The sequence below is a fragment of the Ambystoma mexicanum genome, chromosome 12, assembly GCF_040938575.1.
Source record: "Ambystoma mexicanum isolate Mex_15411 chromosome 12, UKY_AmexF1_1, whole genome shotgun sequence".
Lineage (NCBI taxonomy): Eukaryota > Metazoa > Chordata > Amphibia > Caudata > Ambystomatidae > Ambystoma > Ambystoma mexicanum.
The window spans coordinates 1,171,888,638-1,171,901,925 of record NC_090936.1 but is presented as its reverse complement, the minus strand read 5'-3'; the positions used below and the strand labels follow the sequence as shown (position 1 = coordinate 1,171,901,925).

The 13,288-nt window shown below is 47.3% G+C and overlaps 1 protein-coding gene across 1 annotated transcript in view; it reads left to right on the top strand.

Moving 5' to 3' along the window:
• The window catches only part of NDUFA12 (NADH:ubiquinone oxidoreductase subunit A12), a 182,287-nt gene that overhangs the window by 168,081 nt on the left and 918 nt on the right, over positions 1–13,288 (top strand). The gene's annotated exons all lie outside the window — the stretch shown is intronic.

Sequence of the window (13,288 nt, the reverse complement as noted above, 5' to 3'; positions counted from 1 at the left end):
AAGTGCAAGGACCAAATGGAATCCAGAAAACAAGCTTTGCAGTGGGCATCCGGAGGAATAGACCACCTAGCGGTGAAGGCTGCGAGGTTGAGGGTGCCAGAACGCAGTTGGAAAAATAGTGCATGGACATATGCAGGTGTCGCGCAGTCCAAGTATGGCTCCAAGCCCTCCAGCTGCTGGAACATCATATTAGTTACACCCGTCGGCATTGCAATGCACTCCCTTTCATCTTTACGATGGTAGTTTCCTGGCATTTTCTCTTAACCACTATCTTGTTACCAGGCAGTAACCCACTGGGTTAGCCCGTATGCTGTCCATGCCCAATGCGTCAAAACCTTTACTAATGAACCTGGACCATTTAAGGGTGCAGTATCCAGGAAGTCTCTGCAGACTGATCAGCGTCTCTGTACTTTGCAAGGTCTGGGCTACTCCACAGCCTGACCCACTAAATCAATGGCTTCTTTATTAGTACCTCACTAATGAGCTTAAGATCACATTCCCAAAAAATTAAGAATAATTCTTCCAAAAGAACATGAGTAATTTGTTCGCTGGGGCCCCCTTAGGCTGCATAAGTAAGCATCGCAGGAAATTGTTATCCACCACCTTTAGGTCTCTAATATTACAGTGAACCCAGAGCTCACCCCCATAAAATGAGGCAGCCCAGCCCTGCGCTGTATACAGCTGTAATGAGGAGGAAATGGCGCCCCTGCCATGACTGTTAAAGCTCTGTACTCTACCAATATATTCTTCTCGGGTCGCTGTGGCTTTTCAAATGTGTGCCGAACATGTAAGATAGCCCTCAAACCGAATTAGTAGTGGCTCACTTGCTCCAGGGTGTAATTATACACTAGGACCTTAAGTTTGGTTTTCTTGCAGCCTTTTCTACTAAAGACCATCACTTTAGTTTTTCCTAGATTGAGTGCTATGGATATTTCTTCGCATTTCTTAATGAGTATATTCAAATTGTGCCTCAGTCCCTTTGGAGTAGTGGATAGCAGCACAGTATCATCTGCACAGAACAGTGCTGGCAACCTGTCCTTACCCAGCTTTGGGACATCGAGGCCAGAAGCCAACAGTTCCTCTATTATGATGTTACTATACATACAAAAGAGGAGGGGGGCCAGCACACACCCCAGACCAACCCCCTCCCCTCAACAGCAAAGGAATCTGTTCTTTCCCCGTCCAGCCCCATCTCACGGACGCCATATTGTCCGTATAAAGAGATTTAATTAAAGCCAAAAGGGACCCGGGAACTCCCTCGTCGCTGCCCATAGCTTCCGGTGTGAAACACTGTCAAAGGCTGTGCGAAGGGCAACAAGTTCTACTTCCCCTGCACTGCACTTTCCCCTCTCCCTTTCCCTTGCACTTTTCCCCTTCCCCTCTACCCTTGCACTTGCGCGATCTGAATGACACTTGGCCTAGTAGGATCGTTGTCTGTCTTCCCTTGTTCCCTCCCCCTGCCTCGTCGCGCCTTAAAACACTTGTGTGTAGGTGCGTTACAAATGACATATACCATATCAGATCATAGACTCTGACATGCTGTAGTGATACCTATTTGGCCAGAATGACATTTAGCCTGAAACATTGGTCCGCCATACTTGCGCCGGTTGAGAACCCGGCTTGAAGGTGGCTAATGTTGTTCTCAGCTACCCAGTGTGATAAGCGTGTTAACAGAACCTTGGCATATACCTTACCCACTGCGTCCAACCATGAAATGGGTCTGTAATTGCCCAGGGTCTTATTGTGCCCGTTCTTGTACAGTGGGATGATGATTGCATCACGCCACGGTTGTGGCACCTCCCCTGTTCTCGCTACAAAATGAAACCTGCGTTTCAACAGAGGAACCCAAACACAAAGCCCATCCTTCAATAAATCAATTGAGACGCCATCAGGCCCAGGGGCCTTCCCATAACCAAGTCCCTTAATGGCATTTTCCACTTCCCCATGAGTCTCCCCTCACATTGCCCATTGTTTTTTGAGTAATATCTTGCTGGTCACCATCCTCGTTTATATAGAGTTTACTGCAGTGTTGGTACCACACACTCTGGGAGATATTACTTGAGACAGGCCCCCTTAGCTTAGACTCACCGCCACCCACAATTTTCTGAAACTTAATGTGATCACCCATGGCACTACATGACGACAATTCACCCCACCTATCTGCTGAATGCTGGGATTATTTTTGATGCGGTCAGTAATTTATATTTGGCCCTGAGGTTTCTTAGTTGGCCTTTGTTAACCACTGCTGTGTTTTAAGGTACATTAAAAGATCGTTTTTGGCCTGCTGGCATTCTTCATCAAACCAGACCTTGTTACCCAAAGCGATGTTTATTATTTTCCCCACATGTTTACCAAAGAAATCAAGTAACGTCAGCATCATATCCACACACAGGTCGCCAATATTAACAGAGACATTATCGCCCATACAAATATCTGCAATGTGTAGGCCAATACTAGCGTAAATACATGGCTTGGTCTCGATCAATTCTATTGATGTCCATTTTACCACCTTTTTGGAATGCCCAGAAAACAGCAGCCCAATCCCGCCCTTCCCTCCACCCCCATTCAAGGCTTATAACACAGCTCAATGGGTAGTGGTCGCCATAACTACGCATGGTCACGTCCATGCTTTTGACTTTTTCCCAATCCACCATACTAATTAGGATCTAGTCTATCCGCGAGGTGCCCTGTTGCCCTGCAAAGGCGACTCCTGCTGGTTTATCTTGTGGAACCCTCCCATTGCATAATGGTAGTCCCACATCGTATGTTCATCTTGCAACCTCTACGGCTGCAGGATGCGTTCTCGGTTTCCTACATGGGAATCCCGAACTCTATGTCTTGATCATCCCGCAGTGCAACCAGTGCTTCTACGGGCTCATATTGGACGTTCACGTCCCCCATTGCCATAAGCATTGGTTGTTTGCTGTTAAATGTCTGAAAGACCTTGATTAATTGACACATTACCCTTCCGCTTCCTGGTGGTGAATCCCTGCTGACTCTGTTGTACATATTAAATAGCAGAATGGTCTCACCCTTTCCGCTGGTCAATTCTAAATGCATAAGATCAACAGAACTTGTGGGGATTTCTTTTACGGCGAGGTCCAAGGAAGGGCTGACCAATCTTGCCAGCCCTTCCTTTGGTCTTCCCCTAGGGCCTTCAGTCGGATTCAGGCAATACGAACTGTATCCCAGCAGTTCAACATGATCTGTTGCCCAGGTTTCCTGTAAGCAGATGTCATGCTGGTGAATAAATCTGACCCAGTCAGAGTCTGGCAAACACCTTTTGCCCCCGGCCACATCCCAGGACATGATTTTTAGATCTTTTCCATGGTGGAGCTGTGCCCCTCCCCTTTTCTCCCGCTTTTACTTTTTGCGGACATCGCCATCCTGATATCTTTGACTCCAATTGGTATCAATAACAACTAATTGCCTTTGATAATTTATGCAAATGCAGTGGCCTACCTATTAATATGGGCAAGGGTAAAACTGTGGTCTTTAATCCTCCTCCCCAAAAACCACAGCGCAGGTCTTGATCTTAGCTGGTGGTAGTATAGAGCAGGTAATTTGGCGTTCGCTTTACAGGAAACACCAAACCGTCTGAGCAGGTAGAGAAGGCAAACCTCACTCATGGAAGGAATAATGTGATCCTTAAATAGTGTAATTGGCATTGTAATGGGGCATTACACCAGCATTAAAGCCAAAGCTGTGTCAGTCTACAGCTCAGCGCTCTGGGGCTTTACCAAGTGTACACAAATGGAGACCAGAGCAAAGATATTGCTAGAAAAGCTCTTCTGTCTTCTACCTAGCGTGGCCAATGCTATTTTACGGCTTGGCTTAGACCAGAGCCCAATAAGGGACAGGATTTCCTTTCGGCCATATTGGGTAAGAATGTGGTCCTCGCTTACCCGAGGAAAGTAAAGGGATGCTATATGCGACGACAGGATGAGGTTGGGATTTGTCTCATTGCATGCATGACAAAAATCACATGTGGCATACTCCCCATAATATTGAGGGCTACTCCTAATTCTGCATATTGTGCTTTCTTTTTGCATGAAAACGACATTGTTTGTCTCGGGAGGATAGCTCTGGGGCAATGTGCAGGTTCGATCCCTGGGTCTGCGCTTAGAAACATCTGGGTATTAAACGCGCTAGAAATAACCTATCATATCCTAACATTGTGCACTACAGTAATCCTACTCTCGCCAGTCCCCATCTCTGCTGCAAACTGAATTCCGTATTCAGAGACTGTTTACCGTGAGAGGGCTCCTGTATGTCAGTGCATATTATAGTAGAAATTGCGGTTTAGCACCCTACCGTTCGCATATACTGAACCGGTGTGGAAAGCACACGTTACTGATCTTTGCTCAGTGTGCTTCTTGGAGAGGGAATCAGTTGAACATTTTCTTTTTTTTATGCCCAAAATACACCGATCTGCGATCTGCTTATTTAAAGCCAATGCTGAGTGTTTTTTGTGGGACGAGTCCAAGAAGCAGTTTAAAAAAAGAATCTCCAACGAAAGGTATGTTTCTGATGTTTGTTAATCTGCTTAGAATCACATGCTGTGCATAGTCCGACATCCAGTGGTCACTGCGGAGTATTGCATTTTTTTTTCGTAGTCGAAAAGGGGACGTCGACAAGGCGTGTCTGTAACACCATCCCTATAGTGACGTGCGTTGTACCCACAATCCCTCACGCGTCAAGGTCTCTCAGATTGTTTTTTTCCGCCCAGTTATTGGTCGCTCTATGCGGAGCTCCTCGAGAGACATTGCGAAATCATTTCTTCGACCCTTGGTCGTTTATTATTATTAATATCTAACACACAGATCCCTCCCTCGACGAAGCTGCAAGCTGTTTCTCTGCCGAGCAAGATCTTCGACGGAAGGACGAGCGGAGGAGATCCTTCGGCGTCGCCGAACACGTGGCCTGGCCTCGCCGGCCTTACACAGTAGGGAGAGTGGGGTTGTGTGATCTTTTCTTTCTCACGCCGAGAATGCCTTTCTCTTTCCCCTCCCTCTCTTTCGAGGTCGTAATCACACTTTTTGCCCTTTAGGTTTTGCCCAGTTTGCAAAGGCAAATATACCTGGAAGGACAAGCACAAACGGTGCAACCGTTGCTTGCCCATCGATCACAAGGAGGACGGCTGTGCGGCCTGTAAGTTACTTAAGCCCAAAACGATAAAGGACCGCAGGGTCAAAAGGTGGGCGGCCTACGCCATGTCTAGGTCAGATTCCTCGCCCACTGCCGCCGCCGAATGTGACGAGGACAGTGATTACACGGCCCCCGTAACGGAGGTTGTAGACCTCTCGAGGGAGCGTTCTCGCTCCTCTTCATCCGTCTCCGACAAGCCCGGCTCACGCCCAGTTTATGGGGATGAACACCCCAGCGACAAGGACGCACACAAGAAATCTCATAAGCACATACCCCACGGCACGCATTCGTCGAAGACGAAGGCAGCCATAGCGCCAACGGAGGCGCCGGGCCCACCGGTGTATTCCGCCCAGCCCTCCCTGCCACCGCTTCCGCGACAGGCGACCGGGCACTCTAGAAATAAAGGCGCTACCCCCAAACCCTCAGGCGGCGACGCGCCTCGTAAGGGTGTGCACGTTGCCAGTAAAGACTCGACGTTACCTAGCGCAACGGCGAGCGATCCCTCGGCAGAGAGAATGATCGCCGAAAGCCTCGCACGTATATCTTCTAGGGACGGCCAGAGACGGGCGACAAGTGACACGCCGAAAACCGTGCACAAGGCCAAAGAAACGCCGAAGGCGCCGGAAAGTAGGCTGGGACAGCTCCCACCGTCGACGGAAAGCCCTAGCCTGCCAGAACACTTCTCAGAAGGCAAAGGCACCTTATCTTCGACGCTGTGCGACAGATCTAGGCAAATACAAGGAGAAGAAACTCCTTTTTCACTCCCAGACCGCTCTGGCCTACCTCAGTGGACCTTAGAGAAGTTCCAGTCCTGTAAGGACAAGTTAGACAGATTCATGGCCATTCCAGAAAATAGGACACCCAAAAGACCTAGGGAGGTACTCCTAGAAAGTCCAAGGGCTAAATACCCGGAGCTGTTCTATAACCCCTTTCAGGAGGATATGAACTCTTACGACCTCACCGAAGAGGACACTCACTTCCAGGAAGGAGAGGAGTTCATTAATGATGAAAACCAACAAGAGGGAGAAGGCTTCCATGAGGACTCTAACATAGGTGAGGAAGGGTACGAGGAAGACCCAGGTGAGGGTGACCCAAATCCCTGGCAGTCACCATCAGGGTCTACAGAGCCAGACATTATAGACATCAGGTCTCCTCAGACCACACCAGTCAGGAACCCTTCGCCTATTGACGATCAGCCCACCTTTAATGCGCTGCTAAGGAAGGCAGCAGCACATTTTGAGGTCGAAACTGGGGAGGTCACCCCAGACACTGACTTCGTGGAAAGGATTATCAAAGAAAACCCCCCCCACCAGCCAAACAATTCCAATACTCGCCTCTGTTAAGAGACGAATCAACCCTTCACTGGCCACCCCTGCACTAGTAAAAGGGGTTAATCCAAGAATCGAAAAATTGTTCTCACCCTCTCAATCAGACCCACTATATATTAAGGGCCACTCAATGCGCCCTGTATTAGATCTGCGCTCAGCGAACAAGTTTGTCAAATCCCAAAAGTTTCGTATGGTGACCTTACAGGAAGGGATCCCACTGCTATCACAGGGAGATTACATGACAACACTGGACATGAAAGATGCATACTTTCATATTTTAATGTTGCCAGCGCACAGAAAATACCTCAGGTTCATGATAGAGGGCAAACACTACCAGTTCAGAGTGCTACCCTTCGGTATAGCATCTGCACCAAGGGTATTCACGAAAGTACTGGCAGTGGCAGCGGCCCACCTGCGCAGGTTATCCATCCCAGTATACCCTTACCTCGATGACTGGCTCATAACAGGGGATTCTTACGAGACATGCTTCTCAAACACCCAAAAGACTGTAGACCTTTTGTTCCAACTGGGCTTCTCCATCAACGAGAAGAAGTCCAGCTTAGACCCCAGCCAAGTCAAACAATTCCTAGGGGCTTTAATTCAAACAAAGGACGGCCTCGTCTTCCGCTCCAACGACAGGGTCCAAAACATGCTGTTTCAGATCCCCCAATATGTGGCAGGTCGAGAGGTGACGGTGCGCAAAGCGATGCGCTTGCTAGGAATGATGGCGTCATGTATTTATTTGGTACCTCACGCGCACCTGCGCATGCTCCCAATGCAAGAGTGGCTCAACAGCCAGAGGTGTCAGGCCAGCGGGCAATGGGACGATCTAGTGGTGGTCTCGCAGGCCTTGGTTCTCTCGCTATGGTGGTGGACAAAGGAAAACCTGGTAAGAGGGAAACCCTTTGCCACACCCGCAGTGGAAGCCACTCTAACCACAGACGCATCCCTCACAGGATGGGGGGGGGCTCACCTATCCCATCAGACTGCTCACGGAGTGTGGACTCCGAGCGTAGCATCCAAGCACATAAACCTACTGGCCGTGTTCAAGGCTCTAAAAGCCTTCCAGGAACACCTACAAGAGAAGACAGTGATGGTCCTTACGGACAGCACCACAGCCATGTACTACTTCAACAAGCAAGGGGGCACCCACTCTCCAGGACGGTTCAAGCTGTCCCAGAATATCTGGAAGTGGGCTCTCAAACACAACATGTTCCTACTGTCACAACATGTACCAGAGGAACTCAATCTGCTAGCAGACGAACTCAGCAGAGACTTCCCTCTGCCCTTGGAGTACGAATGGCAGCTGCACGAAGACATCGTCTTCACACAATGGGGATTCCCAGAAATAGACCTGTTCGCAACTCTGGAGAACTCACAATGCCAAGATTACGCCTCCAGGTACCCCCAGAACCAATCCAAGGGGAACGGTCTATCGATTCCATGGTCGGGGAAATTTGCTTACGCCTTTCCCCCGACTCCCCTTCTCAACAAGATTGTGCACAAGATGCACCAGGAACAAGTTACCATGATACTAGTGGCCCCTATGTGGGCCCGGCAGCCATGGTTCGCTCACTTGATGGAGATGTCTCTATCTCCCCCAGTGAAACTTCCCTGCCCGCACAACATGCTGTCGCAGGACAAGGGCAGGACACTGCATCCATGCCCTCAGGCCATGAATTTAGCAGCCTGGCTCCTGAGATCATAGAATTTGGACACTTAAAACTCCCACAGAGATGCATGGACATCCTCAGGGAGGCTAGAAAGCCTAACACTCGTCACTGTTATTCTAGCAAATGGAAGAGATTTGTCACCTGGTGTAGAGGAAGAAGCATCGTCCCAGTTGACTGCTCCCCCACGCATATTGTCCTGTACCTGACCCATTTACTGGACTCGGGTCTAGTGTTCAATTCCATTAAAGTCCACCTAGCGGCACTTTCTGCATACACCACTTCCCAGCTTAAAGTGTCGTGGTGGAAAGTCCCAGTTATCAAAGCCTTCATGGAGGGAGTAAAGAGAATACACCCTCCGATAGCAAACCCAGCTCCCGGCCTGAATGTGGTACTTACCAGACTCATGGGCTCACCATTTGAACCCATGCACAAAGCAACTTTTAAGGACCTCACTCTTAAGGCCGCTTTCCTAATAGCCATCACCTCCATTAGGAGAGTAAGTGAACTACAGGCTCTTTCTATTCTAGACCCCTTTGTAGCAGTTCACAAAGATAAAGTGGTTCTACGCACTCACCCAAGGTTTGCACCGAAATTCATCTCAAAATTCCATGTAAACCAGTCAATAGAACTACCAGCGTTCTTTCAAAATCCTTCCAACTTGGGAGAAAGGACTCTGCACACACTTGATGTGCGCAGAGCTGTCATGTTCTACATGGAAAGAACCAGACCACTGAGGAAGACTAATCAGTTCTTCGTCTCGGTGGCAGCAGGAAGAGAAGGGGATGCAGTTTCAAAGTCCACTATTTCTAGATGGATTGTTCAATGCATCACTCTCTGCTATACTCTTGCTAAGAGAGAACTGCCCTTTAGGCCAAGAGCACACTCTACTCGAGGCACGGGGGCGTCCATAGCATTCATTGCAAATGTTCCCCTTGAGTCTATCTGCAAAGCGGCTACCTGGAGTTCTGTGCACACCTTTACAAAACACTACTGTCGAGATGCACACTCGAGATCTAACTCCCAGGTGGGTCAGGCAGTACTAAGACATCTTTTCACTACTGTTCCTTCTCACAACGCACCTCCAACTCCGGGTACTGCTCGCTAGTCTATGCACAGCATGTGATTCTAAGCAGATTAACAAACATCAGAAGACAATGCATCAGAAATGCTTTTACGGTAAGTAATGCATTGTCATTCTTTGCAGTTGCGAAATGTCCTCCTATGGCCTGGCTTGCTAGGCCAGAATCTATTGACTCCTTATTTATAGATTATCAACATGCAAAACAACTAGTGCCTGCACTTTAGTTCCAAAGCTCTGCTGCATAGGGCCACTTGCATTTCAAGTTATTAAGCATTATGCACTTTAGTTATAGATTTCAGATTTGAAGTTTCTATATAAATAATCTAATTTATTAGCAACTTTGCACACTTAAGCCGTGCCTCTCCTAAACTGTTTACTACATGTATGTAATATGGCTTGATTGTGTTTTTTTTAATTTCATGTGTAACACTGTATTTGTATGAATTGTGGTGTTTATGTAGTTTGTATGTTTTTATGACATACGTCGAAATAAACTAGAATGATGATGGTATGTTTTGGGAGGTGTTGTTAATAGCAAAAGTCTGATAAAGTTGTATGGTTCCACTTGCAGGTTGCTCCGTTGTTGAGTGGCGGTGAATGAAAACCCTCTAGTGGAGTGCCGGTGAATGAGAACCCTCTAGTGGAGTGGCGGTGAATGAGAACCCTCTAGTGGAGTGGCGGTGAATGAGAACCCTCTAGTGGAGTGGCGCTGAATGAGAACCCTCTAGTGGAGTGGCGGTGAATGAGAACCCTCTAGTGGAGTGGCGGTGAATGAGAACCCTCTAGTGGAGTGGCGCTGAATGAGAACCCTCTAGTGGAGTGGCGGTGAATGAGAACCCTCTAGTGGAGTGGCGGTGAATGAGAACCCTCGACATACTTTCTTTTTTTTTTCTCCATTTGCTTTTTGGAATCGCCAGCAGGTTGGCGCCAGCCAAGCAAAGGGCATAAACGGCGCAGCATCTGTGGATCTTGTTTGGAAGCTATTGGGGATCCATTGATTGCCCTTGGGTGCCAGGTTCAGTATCTTAAAGGCCACTGTGGCATATATTGGGAACCAGATGAAGGTTTGGAAATGGATATATTTTTTTTCGACCATAGATCAGACATCTGATACACATTTACCATTCTGCGGCCTAGCGATTTGTGTTCACTGGACCTCTTGCATAAAGGGCATTGGCATGGTCTATTCTGGAGGTAGGCTCTATTATGCTATGCCTTTTAGTGGGCACACAAGACTGGATTGCTTCAAAGAGCTTAAGTGGAAAGTAGACCAAGTGACCATAGCCGTGTGAAACCAGCTTCCTAGAGGACTCCTACTGGTATCCCTTCCTTTTTATATGAACTGTCTACCATGACGTACCTGTTTTATGCAAGAGGTGTTTGGGACTGAAGTATTTTGCCATTTAAGTTGTTAAATTTAAGGCTGTGTGGCCCCATTCAGGCCTTTAAACAATGTGGAGAAGTAATCCTTCAGCCCATGATGCAGGTAGATTTCTGCATAGTCTGCGGTGGAGTAGAATTTTGACCTTCTTGCTCCTCTCTGGTTTCTGAGCGAGGTGTTAGGATGAGCCCTTTGGGTTGCCAAACGATCCTGTACTGGGCGGCGCGATTAAGTGCTCCAGTCTCACCATCGGGAATCCTTTGTAGAGCAGTGAGTGAAGGCTGGTTCCTTTTTACAGACCATCGCGGAGCATGCCCGGGTGTACGATGCCAAGTGTTAGTCATGCCCAGAAGTGAACCCTAGTAAACTAGATGACCAGTTTGTCAGAGGATGTGAGAAATGCAGATTCCATGTCTCGGTGGGATGGAATTCTCCTTGACTCCCTTCCAATGTCAAGCATGGCTTGAGTTGTTCCTTGTGTGACCTTGACTTGGAATGGCCATGACGGGCTAGCTTTCTGGTTCTATTTGGGGGTATAGCTTGGCGTTTGCCTCGGGAAGGCATTGCTGGATAAATCGGGAGATCAATGTAGAAAGGGCATCATTACCGGATCTGACCAGGTCACCCAGAGGGCCTTCATCCCATATCTGATTGCAGCATGGTGTTACGTCCGTGGCCCTTATTGTGCAAGGATTTCCTTGGCATGCCTTCGATCTTGATACCCTTGCATAGGTCAAGGATTGTTTGGGGTGAGAGGATGCAACCATCTTAGAGCCAGAAGTTGAAATACCACTGTTGGATTGGTGGTTCTTTGGAGGAGATTGGTTGGAAGAGTGGACCGGTCTCCGTGACTACCTTAGAGGGGTCAAGAGGGTGATAGCAGGTGATCAGTATGGTTTATCTGAATTTGGAGGGTCTAGTATAATTTGTCCCCTAGAAGATCAACATGTGCTACCTGGAAGGAACGTTGTGGATCATGACGATAACCCCCATCACCAGATGGGAAGCGTCTCAGTGAGCCAACTTTCATTACAAGAATAAGATCTGTGTTTGTAATCAGTAATTCTACTTTGGCATACATTACATCTATATCTCTAATTGATTTGTGAGACATCATCCATTAACTCCAGTGCAATTGACACAGTACATGTGTTCATAGGATGCTAAGGAAGAGGTACTGTATAGCCTCTGCTTACACATTAAGCTGTGGCGTGTATATAGGATGCCTGGAGCCCTGTTGTAGTCTTGATTGGTTGTCTCACAGGGCAAGTGCAGGATTGAAGGGCCAATCAGGACTGACCTTGGATTATCCCTGACTCTTGCTACTCTTTGTTTTTAATACTCTGGTAGGCGACACCCCCGGTGGATCTCTGGCAGAAGGGCCGGGAAGAGGCATGCAACGGCAGCGCTCCCCAATCGGTATCTGCATGAGTGTGCTCCGGATGGGCAAAGCCTTTGACTCCTGCCCTTTGCTTCTTGTTTGCCCTCTGCTCTGGACACAGCGCTGCACTGATGCACTTTACCCTCCTGGTCTAGTAATCATTTTTAAAGTTGTGCTTGGTAAAGTTTCCTTACAAGGTTTTTGGCTTACATAAAACATTAGTATGGCCAATCAGGCGGCGGCAACAGAAGCACCATGCCAGCTTGACCTCATCCAATGTTAACCATGTTTCTTTGTTGCAATTAAACATTGCCCAGTTGCCTTTGCTTTTTATTGATGACATATGTATCACATGGATATTGTAACAAATTAAATCTCAAAATCTATCCACAGCTGTAGGCTGTGCTCCAGATAAGATTTAGAGGTGGGAGTATTTTACGCCATATTTTTGAACTTTGAGCATAAATGTGATTTCAAAAGAGTAAAAATTAGTTCTCTGCATGAGGGTAACATGTATGTGACATTCAGCAAACGTGTGCAAAAACTGTATGGAAATCATTACCATGCGGCAGCTTTCTGCATTGTGACAGAATACACCTTACCCTATTTCTCGAGGGTCTGGCCATTTGATCTGTCTTGTGTATATTTTTTTTGTTGAAAAGACAAAAAACCCAGCAATTACATAGTTCAGCAAACCTGAATTGTATTGTGTGTTTTGAGGTTCGATGCAGAATTGTCTTTTGATGTTTAATGAAAGTCCTAATTTCCTGGAACTAGTACTACCCAATGGTATCCCGATGTTATGATACAACAGTGCAAAGAGGCAAGGACTCCATGCTAAATTCTATACCTATTCTCATGGTCAAATTGTTATTTGTATAGCGCTTTTGGCAAAGCGCTGTACATGGAACATCTTTATCATTTTCACCACTCTGAAGTTGTTACTCCTTTATCAACCTCGAATGGATGAAAGGCTGAATTGGCCTTACTGAGATACAGATAGTTGCTGCGATCTGTGCATGAACACTCAACCGGCTGAGCTGTCTTTTTGCTAACATCCTTTAAAGGTCAGTAAACCGAGTATCGACTCGGGTATAATAATTACAGTGCCTAGATGTTGGACGGACCATGCACAAAGCGCTACATAAAGTTAAATACCTATCTGGATCACAGACAGGTTTTGCTGAGTTTCTATTTCATTTACACATGTAACTTTCATTTGTTGGTTTTTGAACAGCGCTTGCTTTCACTTCCTGGAGAGTCAGGTTTTAGTTGTAGCCTTGAATATTTGAAAGG